This window comes from Amblyomma mixtum, chromosome 3 (assembly GCF_055824585.1).
Source record: "Amblyomma mixtum isolate Tamu chromosome 3, ASM5582458v1, whole genome shotgun sequence".
Taxonomy (NCBI): domain Eukaryota; kingdom Metazoa; phylum Arthropoda; class Arachnida; order Ixodida; family Ixodidae; genus Amblyomma; species Amblyomma mixtum.
The window spans coordinates 390,600,866-390,617,087 of record NC_143014.1 but is presented as its reverse complement, the minus strand read 5'-3'; the positions used below and the strand labels follow the sequence as shown (position 1 = coordinate 390,617,087).

The 16,222-nt window shown below is 44.0% G+C and overlaps 1 protein-coding gene and 1 pseudogene across 1 annotated transcript in view; both read left to right on the top strand.

Moving 5' to 3' along the window:
• The window catches only part of LOC149357154 (tachykinin-like peptides receptor 86C), a 685,354-nt gene that overhangs the window by 14,374 nt on the left and 654,758 nt on the right, over positions 1–16,222 (top strand). The window lies entirely within an intron of this gene.
• LOC149357157 (uncharacterized) lies at positions 9,678–11,637 on the top strand (annotated as a pseudogene).

Sequence of the window (16,222 nt, the reverse complement as noted above, 5' to 3'; positions counted from 1 at the left end):
CGCGCTGTGTTCTAATTGGTAGTCTCTTGTTCTGCGTGTTTTAAATAACTTTCCTCATCTTTTATTCCCTAGTTCGGCACTTCGGAACGCTGGGAAATACCCAGCAATTCTGGACAATAGCATTTTTGATTGGAAAACGATTTGTGAACGTACTTTTTTCACATAATGTAAGATTTCATTATAACAATCAATATATCCGCAGATAACCCGACGGCAGTCTTGTATTTTTTTCTATTCACGTTTTTGCTATCGTCAAAAGCGTTCCCCATTGGTTTTCTAGGGTAGTCGATGCGATTGATAGAAACCCTTTAAAAGAAAGATTTTACTGCATATCAGAATAATACACCATTACCTTCAATATTTTCTTGGCAGTGTCTTTGCATTTTTTCATTTTTTAAATTTTTGCACGAGAGCTGGACCAGGAAAGCAACGCTTCCGCCGTCGCAAGGAATGGATACGGTGAAGTCGAGAGATAGAATGGGTTTTCTATGTCGTCAACGCCAACTTTCTATAGCCACACACGAATGTAAGAAGGCAGCCTAACGCGTCCTTAAGGCCGAGGAAGAGCAGGCGAATGCTATCGCACGCCAAGCAATGAAAGCAGCGAGGGGAGCTGAGTGCACTGCCTGGCGCAGAAAAGATAAAGGGCTTACGCGGCGGCGCTAGAGTACCAAAACCGACGCCGGACGCCGACTGTCCTGTTCAGAATGAAGAGGAGCGGGTAATAGAGGCAGCTCCTCAAGCCTCGAAAGAAGCCAGAGAGACCGTGCGCGCTGCTCACGTCTGAGAAAAACGGGCAAAGGCGGCGGCCCGGCCAGGTTCCAAAGTACCTGGTAAACGCTCGAGAGCAGCTATCGCCATCTGCGAGCCGTCCTAGAAAGTGCGACGCCTTTTCCTGCAGTGCATTTCATGCTTACGCGGGATCTCGATGACGGGATATAGACTGCAATTTTTATTTGGCTGTCATGATTGAGGCCCTGTCCACTTGAAAGGGTGCATCGGACATGAGGCGGGATTTGCTAAGAAGGGCTCCGATTTTTGTTACATGTTTGTCTTGGTCAGAATTTTAAAAAAGTTGATGCAAATGTGTTAATTAGCGCTCGAGTGTTCAGGGACTGACTAAGTGACATGGCTCCGAAGGAATGCGAGCCATCTTCCCGAACCGAGGCAGAAGAGGTGGAGTTTCGCGTCCAGCGTTAACCGGTTTATGTTCAGTGTGTTGAGAGAGACAGACCCATGAATTCAGGCAACACAACTAAAATAACAACAACAAGTATACTCCGAGGAAAACACACACGGGCAAATCAAACACGTCGTTACATTAATTAAGGAATACGAAGTCACAGCTGCTAACAGAGCAGTATGTGTACGTATTTACTCTCTGGTGCTGGAGTACATACATATTACACACACTCGATTCAAATTAAAGGAGACAGATGGATAGTAAAACGGAGCGAAAAAGTTCATATGGAAGGAAAGTATAAAATAAGCATGCAGTGATATGGGTCGCAGCGGCAGTCCGCTCACCACAACACGGAGCGGTTCAGGAAGGCGGAGGTCCTTCCGGAACAGCAGGAGGATTGTCGTGGGAGATGCGGTGTCGTCGGCTTGTAGGGTCCCGGGAGTACTCGGCGGCGTTTCTACCCCCCGAGGAGTAAACCGGAGCGGGTAACGGGTAGGCTTTGTAGGCTTTGTGGTGGACGCCAGATACCCTAGTGTCTTTTGTTCACCAATCACCTCTCTCGTCCAACATCGCACACGTACACACACCACTTCGGCAGTGCTTGGCCTTCATGTCGCCGTGGGATGAAAGCCACTTTGGTTTTGGCCCTGGTTTGGCTCGCCTCAGCACCGAACAAATACGTCACAAACAGAAAAAAGAGACACGTGCGCCCTTACTTCAGTACTGCTAGGTGTCAGATTAAAGGCAGAAATGAAAAATACAAGCAAAACAAGCCTCACGTATAGCCTGTTCTGTATCTGGTGGCTGAACCGAGGAAACAAGAAAAGCGAATACCATGTGCCCGTACACGTACACGACGGAGAGAACTGCTTCACAAAGTTCAAGGTACATCACGAGAAGCCTAAATATGTTTAATTAAGCATGACATTATGCATGCATAATTGCTGCCACTGCCAATGCCTCCAAAAGCATTAGGCCATACCATCTAAAACCCGCTGCGATGGCGCAGTGGCTGACTGTTCTGCTGCTAAACCCAAAGCCGTGGGAAGCAATCCTGGCAGCAGCGGAAATTCGGAAATTACGCACGTTACGGAAATTTAAAAACGCCCACGTCCTATGCGATATCAGTGCGCATCAAATAACACCAGGTGATCGGAACTGACCCGGAGCCTTGCACTTTGGTACGTCTTGTAGACCACGTGCAACGCTGGTACTTTGAACTACACGTGCCAGCTGTTTACTGCATAAGAGCACATTACTTGGCCGTATTAAAGACGGTGTCTGAAATAGCTGTCGGCAGTAGGCAAGAGCATTGAATGCAACCTCGCACGGTGTGCAGTGGTTGCGTGACCACTAAGAAAAGAGTCCAGTGAGTTGTCAGTCCTTGCGGACATTAGATTACGGCAAATATGGCTATATTCGCAAAGGGCGATTAAGGCAGAACCTGCCGCGGCCGGGAGAAAACCTGGGAGCTCAGGTACTGAGCCGTATTTTCTGGGAACCCATGCTTTCGCATTCCTCCACGTAAGCAGACTTATGTGTCCTCAGAATTTTGGCGCGTTGTTGATATGGGTGTCGATTGGAACACTGACTGCTTTCGAACTGGTCGTTTTTATAACCACTGAAAGCAACGTACTCAAAGGAGTTGTGGCTTGGTGTGGTTCACGGCTGGGTGTTTGTGCGCTAGCATGAAAAAAATTCCGCTGACGTGAAGCACCGCGAAACTAATGGTGTGCTCGTGTGATATAGAGCTAAAGCCAGGTCCTGACCAAATCCACCAAATCTTGGAAACTGTCGATAGGCTTCAGATAGCAGTCACTCATAATAATGAGCACGAGAAGAAGATTGAGTCGCAACTTGAAGCAGCCTTGTCGGAATTATATGACATTAAGCACAGAGTATCAAGACTTGAGGAAAAATTTAGCGAATTCAGTCGACTGGCTAAGGAGGTGAATGCAATGAAGTCTAGTGTAGCTGTCCTGAGATCAGAAATTAATGAGAAACAACTAGTGAGGGTTCGGCTGATGTTGCTGATGATCTGAACAACCGACTTCGCACAAACAAAGAAACAAGCTAATAATTAAAGGCGTACCTGAGGCTGAATCGGATTCCTATGATGACAGATAGTGTATCGTAAGAACATTTTTTCACGTCCACGTGAAAGTCGAAGCTCCCGAAATCAAACAGGCCCATCGTACTGGGAAGTGCAGGCCTAGATATCACCACTCAATCATTATTATGTTTCTGAACTTGAAAAGCAAGAATGCCATTCTAAGAAATGCCCACAAGCTGAAAGATCTAACTTGAGGTAAAATGTGACTAGAGGAGGAGTTTTCACTAAAAGGTCAACTCGTTCAGAAAAAGTTGAGGGAATTCGCGAAGGTGAACAAAGGTGAATGCACGTACAGTTTTGCCAAAGACATACTAAAATTCAGTGCCAGTATCTACAGATATGGCGCAACCGATGACCGTGTCGTAATATTAAAACAAAGCCGGCGTTGTCCTGACGGTGATCACATGCAGTTCTTTCAGAACCAACTAAGTTAGGACACTTGCTCCGTTACCTTATCTTCTTGCAAACTTCCCCAGCCTTTTGCCAAGTCAAGATGATTTGCTGCCGCTAGTTTACACGAGCGGTGCGAATGTCATCTTGAGCAGAAATTCGGAGCTTAATCTAACCATCTCAGAATCGGAAATTTCATTTTCTGACGCATTTACAATTCATAAAAAAGAATGTATTTTTGCCAAAGGGGGCTTGTGTAATAATTGCTATGATGAATTCTTTTCCGTCTCCTCTAGTCCCTGTAGACTCAGAGCTTGAACTGCTATCCGTGAATATCAGACTGGGCTTTTAAAACATTGTAGTTGGCGTCTGCTACAGGCCACCTAGTTCCCGTCCTGATTACCAGGTAGTATTCACGGTACTGGCGCTAAAGCGCAATAACTGAGGCCAAATGGTGTTTGAATTCGAGCGGGTGTTTTTAATTATTCGGGCGTCAACTGGACAACTCACCAGCGTTTATAAAAGTGAATGCGTAAAAATGCTCGATAATGATGAAATATTACTTTTAGAACAATTTGTGATTTTCCCAACTCGTGACACTACTATGTTGAATCCGTTTTTCACGGCCCGCTCTAAATACTTTGTAATAATGGTTACAAAATAAGTGACCATTTTGCTGTTTCCACTAGTCTTTCTCTGCTTGTCGAAAAATGTAATCGTGCAGAAGAACAAACACATGATTACAAAGGGCAGACGTGCAAACCCTGACGTCAGTGGTGGTCGATTTCCAGCTTATTATCCTGATGGGTTTGAGGAAAGGTCGGGCAAGGACAACCGGGTATTGTTTCATGGCAATCTGCTTGAGTGTCGAGCTGCATGCGTACCGGTGTTGCAAATCGCTCTTTGTTATCGAAATTACTGGTTCACAACAATAATAAAACGCAGTATACACAAAAACAAAGGCTTATGGTATAGTTTATGGCGTTTAACTTCCCTAAGCGACTTTGGATATTAGGGACGTCGAAGTGGAGGACTCCGAAAAATTTTCGCCACCCGGGATTCTTCAACGTGCGCCGACATCGCATTTGGCATCCATCGAAATACGACCGCCGCGGCCGGGATCGAGCTCGTGTCTTTCGCGTCAGCAGCAACTATAACCACTTAGCCAGCATGGCGGTTCAAAGAAACGCTTATACCGATGTGCAGCCTGCTCAATTAAGTCTTATGTGTGGCCTCTTCGCATGAAAAAAACCGGTAAAGGAAGCTAAAATGCTTGCGTTCACACTGAGTTCAGTTAATTACGTTCAAGTTCCCTCGTAAAGCAGCATTACATGATGGATAGGCATTTATCCGAGGAAAAACATCTCGTGATAAGTAGCCATTGAACAAGATGGTGAATTAAATCTGTAACACGAAGATGGGCCCGTGGTAGCAGTCACGTAAGGGGGAAGGCCTTCCAGTCTGCGGCAGTCCGGAAGAAAAATGAAGCTGTGAATGCAGTGGTTCGAGCTTGGGGGCGCGCAACTTGAAACTTATGGCTGGTGCGGTGAGAAACGCGGGCTATCGCTCTGATGTATGGTGTCTGATAAAGCAAAGAAAAGAAGAACTTATGATACAAATACAGGCTGGCAATGCGGCGTCGACTAGAGAGCGTTGACAAGACGGATTCCGATTTTTAGGATGAAACGCTGACGTCATACGAATATAGGATATGAATGAGTCTTGTAGCGCGATTTTGAGGCAATTCTAATGACTTGATATATGATTGATCCGGGCTCCAAATGAGCGACGGGTATTCAAGTTTCGGTACAAGTGTCTTGTACGCGAGTAGTTTAACATGTGGCGATGCGTTTCGGAGGTGATATTTCATAAAGCCTAAGGTTTTGAAGTGAAAAGCTTCATTACGCGCTCGTGAACACCGCACTTCGCGTGAGCCGGAGGCTAGATTTGCCACTTCTGCGCATGCGCGAAACCGAGCGACGTCACGCGCAGCGCAGGTGGCCGCCGACTCCGTAATAAAAAAAAGAATAAAAATAAGCCCAGAAATGAGAATAAAAAAGAAATGAAAGAAATAAAATATCAGAAATAAAAAATAAATAAAAGACAAACAGTGCGCCAGGAAACTCTCATATCTCGGTGGACACCCGAACCGCGCCGTAAGGACCGTGAGGAAAATGAAATTAAATGAAAATTGGTTTTAAGGAAAGGAAATGCCTGTCTCTCATACCTTGGTGTACACCCGAAAAGAATGGACACCACAGTACATGTCTTTAAAGCAACCTTCGAAGACAGCACCGCATTCAATACACGCGCGTCTCCTCCTCCGCCTCCGTACAGTCAGTGTGTGGACGGCCGTACGCCTCCACCGTTATCGTGGTTCTCCCAGTGCATTGTGCGCGAACTGCGACAGCCATGACGTCAAACCAAACGTAACTGAACCTTTCGCTTGTATGTCCTGGCTTAACCACAGCTAAGCCACTGCCAATTTTATTAGATGCAAAGATGATATTGGTAACATGTGCGCGCCCAGAGAGGTCGTTACGGCTAGGTGCTTATAAGAGTGAACTAGCTTTAGTGGCGCGTTAGCGATACTGTAAGGAAAGAGAAAAGGACTAAGGCGGGGGGGGGGGGGGGGGATATGCATTTACATTTAGAGGCGTTAAGGGTCATTATAGAATTCGTGCACTATTCTAGAAGACTGTTAAGATCGTACTGCCGAGTGGCTTGATCAAAGGCGTTACTGATAGTACGGTTAATGACGCAGTCGTCTGCAAACACGCGTATATTAAGGGGACACTGTGAAGCAAGTCGTGAGATGAAGTGAGTGCGAGGTAACAGCGGACCGAAAACGGCTCCTGGGGGACGCCACAAGTTACCGGAAGGAGGCTAGACAAATTATTATTGACAAGGACCTTTTGCGAACACTTAGTCAAAAATTCCTCAGTTCAGGTTAGAATGTTAGGGTCCAGGTTTAGCAGTTGAAGTTTTAATGGCGGGTGACGGTGAGATACATTATTGAAAGCTTTAGCAAAATCTAAGCAAATCTGTTAGTTTGTATATTGGAGTTAAGATTGGCATGTAAGTCACGAATGAAAAGTGCCTGCCAGCTGCATTTTGCAAGAGAAGCCCTTCCGGAAACCATGTTGTGAGAGGTGAAAAAAGTGATTCGGGTCAAGGAAGGGGCGATTTGAGAGTAGATGACATGTTCCATGATATTGCATGGTACCCTTGTAATGCGAAATGGCGGTAATTTAGCGGATAATTTGTGTTCCTTGATTTGGAGTTCATGTTGTCAATGCCAGGTGATCATGACAGCTTATTTTTTTCCATGACGGATGTAATTCCGTCCGTAAAAAATATGATACCTGGCATGGTACATTCAATGTTGGCAATCAGCAAAGAACAAAGCGCTTCATTTTTTTTTTCGTGAAACCTGTCAGAAATGCTGAATTAAACGTGTGGCCACATCCGGTATCAGTAATTGCTTCGTGTGTTTCATTGGTGATGGTGATAGAGCGATCTGGATGAGGGTTTAGTACCTTCCATAACTGTCTTAGGTTAATAGATAACAAACTTGCGAGTTTAGAATCGCAGACAGAACGGTTTGCGCTGTAGATCGCAGTAAGATATGCGTTTTCAGCTTCATAGTATGTTTCTCAACGACATGAACCCATGTTATCTTTAGGTGCTCGATAGAGGCACTTTTTCTTATTTTCTTTTCTTTTTAGAGAGTCTGTAAACCACGGCTTTTGGTGAGTGGCGCGAAGATTGCTCGTTGGGATTAATTTCTTACTTAAATCAGTAAGCTTTTTCTGAAACTCGACCGGTTATCATGAACCGAGTGAATCTAGAATGCAGTTTCTAATGTAGGAAAGAAGGTGTTAAGCCCGTGGTTTATGGCGTCATAGTTGCCTTTCTGGTAGAACTTTATTGCGTTAGTGTTTGGTGTTACACAAAAGCATAATGTTAAGGTCATTAATTAAGGTTAAGGTCATTAATTCTTAGAAGTTAAGTAATTGATGTCAGAGAATTAAGGTTATTAGATAGAATTAGATCTAAAATGTCTGCAGATTCCGGTGTGACGCCCATTGGATCTGAGGTTAACTAGGTGGGAGTTAAAGCAGATGTCAATAAAATTTACTGTCTCTGCTGGGCCTGCTATTGAAGAAGACGATAGGTAACACCAGTCTTAAGTTAGGAAAGTTAAAATCCCCGAAAAGGATAGCAGCTTTTGGGTGGCCGGCTGTAAGTGGTACCATACCGTTGTTCAGCTCGTCGCGCAATTCTGGAGTGGCAAGCGGGAGCCTGTAGCAAATGCCCTGGAATACTGTTACTGGAGGCGCGCGGCATAATATCTGCTAAATTTTAAGCATTGATTTAATATTAACAAAAGAGCATGAAATCTGCCAATGAACTGTTATAAAAATGCCGCTCTCTCCAGAGCCTTTGAGGTCATCTATAAACGCGGAAGTTGGGCAGTTCTGCCACGACTTCGGTATGAGATACGTCACTGTTGAGCCATGGTTCTGTTAAAATTTGTTAGTTGCTGCTTGTTGTTGATATGATGTTAGATACGCGATGCACTTTGGAATAAAACTGCGCGCATAAGTGAAGATTGCAGAAAATCAAAGGTCTTTTCTGGCGGAAGGCCTTGGTTGTTTCTAGCTTTGTAGACATTGGGGCGTTTTCTACGCGACTTATATTACCGGAATTTGATGCATTGTCAAAGGCATATCGTTTGGGCCCAATTAAAATGGTTTTTTACCGTAAAGAATATGGCCATAATACAGATTAAGCAAAGGAAAGGTTTCTAATTTAACGCGAAATTGACCCTAAAGCATTTTGGAGGGTTGTAAACCCCAGCTCTTTTAGCACTCTCCAGGCTTTCAGTATAGATGACATGCCTTTCGAGAAGCCCCTTTTGGCGAATCAATTTATTAAGTTTTAGCACCGGTTTTCCCGATGGAAACCCTTTTTTCGACAAAGGCATTTTAGAATCTGTCAGTCACTTCAAAAATGACCGCTGTTTCTTGCCATGGGGTTTAGTGTGCCATTGACCGTTTGCCGTCAAACTCTAGTACCAGACCGAATGTTATTGCGACAGATTTACTAAAGCTAACCAAGCACATATCCGGACGATGCTATGAAAACTATTCCAGCAGTCCCTCGCAACTGGTAATGTCCTTGAGGACTGGAAACTGTCTTATGTCATTGGTGACTTTGAGTGTAGAAATAAAAATTCGGTTCACAATTACAGCCCAATCTAACTCACTTGCGTACTCCTGTAAGCTCATAGAACAAATCATATCATCCAAAATTATGCAGTTTCTATGCTCATAGTTTTTATTCAAACCAGAGTGGGTGCTAGTGCGAATCACAGCTGTTTGACCTAATTACTGATTTTTACCAGTCTGATTATTCGTTTCAACTCATCGATGTCATCTTTATTGGTATTGTTAAAAGCTTCGGCAGCTTTCATCATCGGTTATCTATGAACTTAATATATTGAATTTATCCACTGGGATCATGAATTGCATCAAGGATTGCATCCAGGATCATCAATAGCGTCAACTAATTGCTTTCAGTCGGTTGGCATTAATAAAAATGCATCCGCTTCTCAGTCAAATCGGGAGTACCTCAGGGCTCCACCTAAGAGCAGGTTCTTTTTCTCATCTACGCAAATGACTTGCATTATAACACCAGCCCTGGAATTCGCTTGTTCGCAGACGATTTCGTCATTTATCATCTCATTAAAAACTCTCATGGCCAGAGGACCTTGCAGGATGGCCTAAACGTTATTTTGGCTTAGTTTACAGTATGACAAACGCCATTAAATTGCGTGAAAACCAAAATACTAATGTTTAATAAAACAGACACATGTCACCTCACACCGGCCTGTCGCGGCCACAGTTGTTCAAGTTAGCGGCTGAGATTTCCTCCTTGTGTTTCCCAGTGAAATGCATTTCTGTAGGCGCCGAAATAGAGGTAGAGATGGACCGGCGCTCAACGAGAGTGGTCGCATCCTCGACGCCGCTGCAGTGTGGCGAGCCCAGTGCACGAGTGCGCAAAGTGCAACCGTGCGCCACGGATGAAATGTCTTGCCTGTAAATTACTTCACCAGTGCAGAAACCTAACCTTTCGGTGCAGTTACCGAAGAGTTTTGACAAAACGGTGAGATGCTGGATGAAATTGTATTCTGTGGCACCACCATAACCCGGTCATTTACTCACACCTGAGCAGACTGCAAAAATGGGGATGAGAAGAAAATGATCGCCTCTACGCTGCATTCAGAGATCCACCACCGATATGCTCGTTTTGAAAGCCCTGCTATATGGCACCGGTGCTAAACATAATATGTAAGAGCACTTAGCGAAGCAGCTATAGCGTTGTTTTCATGTGATTGACGCACTGACAATAAGACCTAAATTATAAAAATATCATCGTAATCAGACGTAACTTTTCTAATATCCAGTTTTCGATCGCAACTTTTCGAACTCCAAACTGCTGCACTACAGCCAATATTGTCGGTGTAAGGTATGCTTTAGCCTTTGTCACTCGAGGCTCTTTGGTTGAAAACCAAAACGAAATGATAGTAATTAACAAAAATTTAACAAAATGCTAGCTTGAGATCTCGCTTGTTTTCGTTATACATTAAATGACTAACATTTCTGAGGGGGCTAACTAACGTGCAAAAATTACCCACCTTGGTGGCTCAGCAGGGATGTCACCACCGATATCAGCCCATTAAGCAGAAAGGGTCACAGAGCGGAGCTCTGCGGCATGACCATTTCAACACGAGGGGAAGCGGAGAGAGCCCCTGAAACGCGAACACGCCCTGTGCACCCGCTCAAAAAGCCATGGCCATAGCGCAACAGGCGCCCGCTCACCCGCGACTACTTAGCCCAAAGCCGTGGGATCAAATGCTCACCGCGGCGACCTCATTTTGACGGAAGTGGAATGCAAAAGCATTCCCATGGTGTGCAATGTCAGTGCACGTTATAGAACCTCGAATGACCCAACTTAATCCGGATTCCTTAGCTACTGTTTCCTTTACAGTCCACGTGCGGTTTCGGGATGTTGCACCTCACATATATTTAAACCATCTTCTCTTCCCTGAAAAGTATAATGTACAAGTATATGTATAAAGTATAATCAAGTTAATTCAGCTGCCGAGCCCGCAGTGCTGTACTTGTATTGTTGTTGAATGCTTTACTGTTGTCCATTCGTTACTTATGCAATCCGGTGACATTGAAACTAACCCTAGTGCTGACAATGCCGCCATACTTGCAGAACTACAGAATATAACAGTGGGATAAAGCACGTTAATCAACTAAGTAAAATACCTCAGCAGCAGGTTAGTAGCGACAGACAAATCGATCACCGAATTAAGGAAGCGCATTACCAAATTAAAAACCCACTATCAGGACCTCGAATCACTTAAAACAGAAGTTGCATCCATTAAGACTGATGCCGCCACGTCGGCGAGCGAAATCAGTAACCTCGAATCCAGAGTAGACGATGCCGAAAACCGGTCGCGCCGTAACAACCTGCTATTTTATGGCTTAACTGATACTAGCTCAAAGGAAACATCTTCTGAGTCTGAAGAACTGGTCGCCCGCCTTTGCACTGAAAATTTGGACGTCACCATAAATCCAAAAGAAATAGAAAGAGCACATCGTCTTGGCCGTCACTCAAGTGAACGATGTCGACCCATTATCGTTAAATTCACTTTCCATAAGACAAAAGAATCTATCCTAAAAACGCCCGCAAACTAAAAGGCATCGACTACAGCATAGGAGAAGACTTTTCACATTCTGTCCGTAAGGCGCGCAAACACCTACTACGTTTCGCGAAAGAAACATCAGATAAATACGCACCGCGCTTTAAAACGCTGCACATAGGTCCGAAATCATTCGATGATTTGACGGAAGGGGTAAAAGAAGTGCCGTAGCAATCACACTCTACTCGCTCTAAAGCAACTCCCCGACAGCACACCCCCGGAACTAATCTTACCTTATCGGCAGTATTTACTAACATATGAAGCTTTTTACAGAAACGCGAAATCGCATTTAGTATTGTCTTATCAACCAACAGCACCCTTCTCATTCTTAGAGAAACGTTGCTTACAGAGAATATCAGTGATACCGAAATTTTAGCTGCGTCGCCCAACTGTAAAGTTTACCGTAAAGACCGGAAGAGAGCCCGTGGTGGTGAAGTGTTTATAGCCGTACATCAGCAGTTTTCGGTATCATTAATCAATGTAGATTTTAACTTAGAACTGCTATGGCTTCTCTGCTACGCTGCCCCCCGAACTGTGCTGATAGGATGCCGACCCCGGCGGCCTCATTTTGACGGAAGTGGAATACAAAAGCATTCAGGCGACAGGCCACCGCACAATGATCCGGACTTTTCCTCCAAACTAAACAATGTGTTGAGCGAACTGACATCATCATATCCTAACGCAGATATTGTTCTTTTTGGTGATTTCAATTTCCCCCCTATTGGCTGGAGTAAAAACACCTCCGTGACAAATTCTTCAGAAGCAAGAAATTTCGTCGATGTCTGTCTTAACTTCAACCTTACTCAGCTAATATTAGAGCCAACGCGCATTGCGCAGAATTCCGCCAACACTCTAGATCTGATATTAACCAACAACCCTGATAGCGCAACATGCACTATAATACCTAAGGGAAATAAGTGATCATACATTCATTCATGCTACCTTCAGCTTTACACCCATGCTTCGTCAAGTTTCCAGGAAAACAATTCGTCTTTATGGAAGAGGTGATTTTCAAGCAATATATGAAGAACTAACTGCTTTTTTTTCAACTTATGAAACCAATTTCAACAGAAAGTCTCTTCACGAAAACTGGACAATTTTCAGGGCCAAAGTTAAAGAATTAACAATCAAGTACATCCCGGCGAGTAGTTTCCGTGAAAACCAGCAAAAACCGTGGTTTACTATGGCCCTGAAACGCCTGGAAGACAAGAAAAAGCGTCACTATCGGGCAGCAAAGCCAGGCATCATGAGAAAAGTGCTACAGTGCCGAAGCTGATTACCTTGCTGCTATCCGCAACGCAAAACGCACCTTTTTCCACTCTGAGTTGCCAAATATGCTAATAAACAATCCTAAAAATTCTGGAATGTAGTAAACCCAAAGAAAACGCGCACAATCGTTCTTACTAACGACATGGGTCAAACCATCGGCGGTTGTGAACGCACTGACATTTTCAATAGAGAATTTTCAACTGTTTTTGCGAAAAGTGTGATTTACCTGCTAACGTGTTCATAAATTCCTTCACAGCATCAACCATAGATCCAGTTTTTTTCTTCGCAGATGGTATATCATCTCATATCGAAAATATCAAGCTAACGTCATCAGCCGGGATCGATGAAATTAACTTGAAATTCCTGAAAAATACTAAGCACATTTCCGCGGCCTACTTATCACTATTGTACTCTCAGTCTCTCTCTTCAGGTAACATACCGGGCGACTGGAAAGTGGGAAAGGTCGTCCCAATCTTCAAGTCTGGTAATAAAAACTCGCCCTTAAATTATCCACCCATTTCCCTAACAAGCATTCCTTGTAAAATCATGGGGCATGTATTTATTATCAAGTCATGAACTTTCTCGATTCCAACAATTTCTTTCATTCATCACAACATGGCTTCCGTAAAAACCTTTTCTGTGAGACACAACTGGCTACATTTATTCATGACTTACATGCTAACCTCGACTGCAACCAACAGACTGACGCTATCTTTTTAGATTACACAAAAGCCTTTGACAAAGTATCACACCAGAGATTACTGCTTAAGCTGTCTTCCCTAAATATTCACCGTAGCATTCGAAACTGGATTAAGGAATTTTGAACAAATCGAACCCAATTTGTCATAGTTAATAACGAATTTTCTGATTACATTCCAGTAACCTCAGGCATCCCCTAAGGATCAGTGCTCGGACCGTTATTATTCTTAATATACATTAATGACTTGCCCCTCCGCGTATCATGTCACATTCGTATGTTCGCAGATGATTGCGTCATTTACCGCACTATCAATAACTCTTCCGACCAAGAAGCCCTCTTGAAGTCACCTAACTAACGTTCAGAAATGGAGCGACATGTGGGCGGTGACACTTAATCCTCCGAAATGCAAGATTAGATCCTTCACCCGTCACACTAAACCATTTATTTTTACGTACAATATAGCCCAAAACCCAATAGGAGCAGTTGACTCATTTGAGTACTTAGTAGTCACGCTATCTTATGATTTATCTGGGCGCACACATATTTCGAATGTAATATCATCCGCGAATAAAACGCTAGGCTCTTTGAAACGCCACTTTCGTCACGCTCCCCAACAAGTTAAACTCCAGCTGGCTTACCAATCGCTAATGAGACCGAAACTAGAATATGCATCCCCTATATGGAATCCAAATCAAATATACCTCATAAATGCTCTCGAATCCGTCCAGAACCATGCCGTTAGATTCATTCAAAATACCTATTCATACCAAGACAGCGTGTTGTCTTTAAAAGCAGAATCCGCTTAATCAACCCTTGTTCTTCAAAAGAACTACTACTGGGGCTAGTTGGAAATACATTCTTCAACGTATTGGTGAGCGCTATCAAAATACGGAAAATACGTCGTGTGAGTTCGTCGCTTTTCCGTATTTTGATAACGCTCACCAATACCTTCAAGAATCTTGTTCTTCGTCGCCGCATTGCCAGCCTAAACCTGTTTCATAAGTTATTTTATAGCACCCACGACTACGCAGGCTATATCATATCACCAGCTCGCATATCGTATCGCACTGGTCTTATTCTTCAAGTTGCCCGGCCTCGGACCCATACGACCACGTTCGCTGCCTCCTTTTTCCCCCGAGCAGCGTTAGATTGGAACGGACTTGCTCACAGCATCGCCGCTATCACCTGCCCATCCAACTTTTACAAAGCAGTAACAGATCATATTATATGTTGAACCCACATGGCAACCATTGTACTTATTTTTCTGTATAATCCTCCCCTTATGTGATACCCTTCGGGGCTCTTTAAGGTAATAAACTGAACTGCACTACTGGACAATTACACAGAAGAAAAAAAACAAACGAAAGGAGATCACTATATTTTGGGAGTATTATTAGTCCTCTGCAAACAAAAGTATTGGAAGCAAAGAGCTACTACACTCTGAAGTTTCATGCTTCAGTAAATTTACCTTCTGAACTGCGGAGCAGCGTCAGTTATCATTCGCAGAATCGTGCACAGGTGTCGTAGTGAAGCCCATAATAGTAAAATCGCAAGGACATCCGCGTGTTCTAAAAATAATGTCCCCGTTTAAATGAGCGCACAGGAATGAGCCAGAAGCCCAACATGCCACGGCACAGTCCATGAAAGAGGTAAATAGGCAGCTCAAAACCCAGACATCCCATTTCACATATAGCAACCAATGAAGCTTGTCATACCAGTGCACGGTTGCACGGTTAGGGATTCTGAACAATGTTTAACAGTATTACGTTATTCTCGAGTAAAAGAAAGCTGGGTCAGGGATAGTCTAAAATTGATTACATCCCCGAACAGTTTTTTTTTTTCGTAATGTTAAGCCATGGGTCGGTTGCCAGTCACGTCATAAAAACAAGACAGCGCGCCCGAAACGCGCAGAAAACAAATTGGCAATTTCCAGAGCTAAACCTGAGTCTCAGATTAATAGCATGCTTGTCCGATTATCACTTGAACCCGTAAAGCCTTCGTATGGCGGCACATGCATGTATGTAGGGTTTCTGAGAAACACGCGTAAGCAACCGGTCAGCGAGCAGAAGCAGCAGCAGCAGCCCCGTCGCTGCTTCGCAAGAGCGACGACAGGCGGCGCAGCCAGCGCTCGGCTCATGGCGTATACGCACACCACGTGACCATACGCCCACCGCGATATGTAAATCGGTGGTATCCCATCAGATGCCATTGCAACAATGTGGCACCATTCCATGGTACCATGCGATGTGACCCAACCGGTTGCTGCACACAATTCGTTTAAGGGCCCCTTTGTTGTCCTCAAGCCTGGGTCTGACGAAACTTTTGAGCTCAGGCAGAAAACTCCCGAAGTGACGGAAGCTGATAAAAGCACGGATTATCCCAGTCAAGTCCCGCGTACATGGAAATAGCTTTGGCAGGAAAATGTAGGCATTTTCTGGGAGCTGGCCTGCAAGAAATTTTTGCGAATATTCTGTTTCCAGTTGTCAAGACCTTTGCTTTTTAAGACATTTTCGGTTTTTACTTACCGAAAATGTTTACACAGTCCTGTTTTCTGCGCCACTTTTTGTTATTTTTGAGACCTTTTGTATTTTTTTCGGGGCCCAGAAAATTTATGTAAAACTATCTTGTGTCTTTTTTCGTTTTCTGTCGATTTAAAATATATTACGCATCACAGATGGTTTGAGTAAAATCCAATTTTTTTGAAAGAAAAGAGCCAAGCTGAAGTTAAAAGCTGAAAAAGTTTTAAAGCTGACGCTTTCAGGTAGCCTTTGGTGCAACTTTTGGTGC